This window comes from Saimiri boliviensis (genome assembly GCF_048565385.1).
Source record: "Saimiri boliviensis isolate mSaiBol1 chromosome 19 unlocalized genomic scaffold, mSaiBol1.pri SUPER_19_unloc_2, whole genome shotgun sequence".
Classification (NCBI taxonomy): domain Eukaryota; kingdom Metazoa; phylum Chordata; class Mammalia; order Primates; family Cebidae; genus Saimiri; species Saimiri boliviensis.
In genome coordinates, this window is record NW_027412503.1 from 621876 (window position 1) to 625777 (window position 3902).

Consider the following 3902-nt stretch of genomic DNA (forward strand, 5'->3'; position numbering starts at 1 on the left):
CGCCTGCCAAGCCCAGATGATGTGGAAATGGCCCTGGAGATGTATAAGCTGTCTCTGGAGACTGAACGACTTGAGAAAGAGAGAGACAAATCGGTGAACACCCATCAGAAATTTTCTGAAAAAGAGGAAGCAAATGACTTATTTTTTCCTTTAAGTCAATACACAGAATCTTCATTCATCAACTCTACTCTTCGTTAAGCACAATCACTCTAAAAAGTGTCTGGGCTAGAACTTTATTACTGCGAGAGAAAATGTGTAGTTATTGGTAATCCAGCCTTTTGTGGCTCATACGTCTACTTTCCTGGACTTGAAGTACTGGGGGTGGGTGGCACAGAGTAGGCCATGGCCGAGGCGTCGCCACAGCCGGGACGGTGCTTCTGCCACTGCTGCTCCGGGGAGATCGTCCCACGCCTGCCGGATTGTATCTGCCCAAGACGCGAGTCTGGTTTCATCGAGGAGCTTCCAGAAGAGACCAGGGGCACAGAGGATGGTTCTGCCCCCTCCGCAGCCCTCACGGACTGGAACCGCTGGAACCGGCTGCCTTTGGAGAACGTGGGCCAGGACCTCAGGACCGCAGGGCCGCAGACAGTTCGCTCTCGGCATCGTTGACGGCGGCGTCGAGACCCCCACGCTCCCTCCGGGGGCGCAGGCTGACGACGGCAGGGACCCCGAGCGCCGGGGGGAGCGAGAGCCCGAGTCCCGGCACCCGCCCCCGGGGACCCGCGCCGCCTCCCCCCGCGGCGGGCCACCGGCCGACACGAAGGCGCCCCCACGCTGGAGGGGGTCGCTCGGCGCCGACGGACATCGCGCCCGCCGCCGTCCCCGGCCCGGGTCCCTGGGGAGCTCCGCCCTCCGACCCCGCGGCCCGCGGCCCGGACGCCGTCCTCACGCGGCCGCTCAATCCGTCTGAGAACGCGGCCCCCACCGGCGGACGGAGAAGACCCAGGCCCTGCCCGCCGCCCCGGCCCCGAGGGGCACCGGGCTCCGGGCGGGAGCGCCCGTGTGCGAGGACGACCGTGCGCCGGGCCGGCGCGGGCGGCGGCTGCCCTGCAGCCCCGGGTCCGCGAGGCCGCGGGGTGCCCTGGCGGGAGCAGGGGGTGCCCGCCCGCGCGCCCGCCCCGACCTGCCCCTTCTCCCGCCCTCGCCGCTGTCCCCGCCAAGCACGGCGGCTGCCCCGGCTGCCGGAAAAGCCTCACGGGACAGAACTCGGCCACGAACGCCCCGGGCCTGGCGGGGCTGAGCGTCTCCGCGTCCTCCTCCGCCTCCAGCTCGCCCGGCAACCAGAACGCCGCAAGGAGCTCCTGAGCCCGCGTCTGCCGCACCACCCCGGTCCGCACCCACCCCCGCCCAGGGGACCCGAGGCTCCGGGGAAAGTGCGGGGCCTCTGCCCCCCACCCCCGGCCGGCGCCACGTGGCCCTCGCAGACCGTGTGCCCCGGCGGCGCCGCTCCTGGCTGGTCGGCACCGCGGGCCCGGCCTGTACCGGGGCGAGACCCGAGCCCGGCCCACGGGCCCCCTGGCTTGGGAAGGCCTGCGCCATATGGCCCCTGCCGGGGCACCCCGGCCTCCCTGGCCTCGCTGTCTGACCGCACCTTCTAAGCGTTCAGTGGCGGAAAGGTTTTTATAATTTTAAATTATTACTGCTTTGAAATACACAGACGTTTTCACTCACATGCTGGCCATGCGTGAGCTGTGGCAAGATGGGGCCCAGCTGCTCCGCCAGTGCTGCGAGCACCACCAGGACAGGCCGTGTGGGCCCCCCAGCCTCCGCCTCGGCTGCCTCCACAACCCAGAGTTTGGGGGCTCGGGACCATCAGGATGACCAGCAAAATTCAAGAACAAAACTGCTACAGCAGACTTTTTTAAAGGAAAAAAATATTTGTATCTTGAAAGTTATTTAAAATACACCGCTTACAAAGGAAAAAAAAAAAAAAAACTTGGTTTCAATCCACACTTCAGGACTCCCTGGAAACTTGCCTTCTGGGCCACTTGTAAAGCTGTTTAGGTAGAAATGTCATCTCTGAGGTGCTCCACTGCAAATTTGAAAAAAGGCCAGTATCAGAAGAAGCTCTTGGCTGCTGAGGTCTCCTGGACACCATGAACTTGAAGAAGTGAGTGCTATAGCTGCAGCCTTAACTACAGAATCTGGGAACTGGTGTACCCCTGCATACCATCTGGGCCAGATACCGGAGATGTCATTTCCAAAGCAGATTGGAAGCACGTTTTTGGAATTCTCTCCAATGTCTTCTACTCAAAAAGACTGACATCTTAACACTTGACTATATATATTTGAAGGGTCTAGATCTATTTATGTAAAAAATCAAGAGCGAGTTTGTAGTGGATAACCCAAGTTTGGATAAATGGTGCATAATAAATTTATTCATTTTTTGCTGTTGTACATTGGATTTATTTTTTATTTTGGTTTTGTGAGCATGTCTGCTCATGCAAATAATCAAGAGATTCTCTTTCCTGACAGCATCTTCCGATAGGTGGAATATCTGGGTTATAAAATTTGTGGATTGTCAATTCTACTGAGCAATGCCACTTACTGTTTTAAAGTGATTTCGTTTATATTTCTACTAACAGGGTAATCATATTACATAAAAATAATAGAAGTATGGTTGATTGTGGCAAGTTAAAGAAATATAAATAACTCACTCTTATTAAAATCCAAGGGGCGCAGTGGCTCACGCCTGTAATCCCAGCACTTTGGGAGGCCGAGGTGGGTAGATCATGAGGTCAAGAGATTGAGACCATCGTGGTCAACATGATGAAACCCCGTCTCTACTAAAAATACAAAAAATTAGCTGGGCATGGTGGCGCGTGCCTGTAATCCCAGCTACTCAGGAGGCTGAGGCAGGAGAATTGCCTGAACCCAGGAAGCGGAGGTTGCGGTGAGCCAAGATCGCGCCATTGCACTCCAGCCTGGGTAAGGAGCGAAACTCTGCCTCAAAAAATAAATAAATAAAATAAAATCCAAGGGATTTGACGGAAGAACAATTTATACATTGAGCATCAAATACTTCAAATAAGTTTTGGAAGACATCCAGAGGAGTGTAACTACTTTCTTGTAGTTTATCAAAATCCCGTAATAAGGTTAAGCAGGTAGGAATATAGGCACATTTGTATTTCAGAAAGCATTCGGACGTAGATGAAATAGAAGGGCTTCAACCCAGCAAGAGAACAGAACAAGTTTTGTGTGTGTGTGTGTGTGTGTGTGTGTGTGTGTGTGTGTGAAAAACAGTCTGACTCTGTCGCCCAGACTAGAGTCAGTGGCACAACCCCAGCTCAGTGCAACCTCTGTCATCTGGGCTCAGGCAATCATCCAATTTAAGACTCCCAAGTAGGTGAGATTACAGGCATGCACCATCATGCCTGTCTAATTTGTGTGTGTGTGTGTTTGTGTGTGTGTGTGTGTGTGTGTGTGTGTGTGTGTGTGTGTTTTGTGGAGATGGAGTTTCACCAGGTTGCCCAGGCTGGTCTTGAACTTCTCGGCTTGACTAATCTATCTATCCAGGCCTCCCAAAGTGCTGGAATTATAGGCATGAGCCACTCTTCCAGGTCCTAAAATCTTTTCTCATGGCAACTGCTGTCATGTAAACTTTACCCTCAGAAAAGATAAGACTACCCTAATCTGTTGGATTTCAGTTTAGGTGTTACTTCTCTTAGGAAGACTTTCAGGATGACTGTCCCTTCCTTTGTATCACCTACTAGACCATGAGCTCCTTAAGGATTGAGTTTTCATTTTTTAAATTTTTTTAAAAATTTAATTTTCAGGACTCATGTGCAGAACATGTAGGTTTGTTACTATTTTGGCTCCAATCCCTACCAATATGGAGAGTCCATAGTAGACACTCATTTTGTGAGTAACCAGAGAAGTGCACACACGAGATCCTCTGAGAC

The 3902-nt window shown here is 53.5% G+C and overlaps 1 pseudogene; it reads left to right on the forward strand.

The window, feature by feature from the left end:
* Nucleotides 1-342: 342 nt before the first annotated feature.
* LOC141583252 (uncharacterized) lies at nucleotides 343-1598 on the forward strand (annotated as a pseudogene).
* Nucleotides 1599-3902: the final 2304 nt, after the last annotated feature.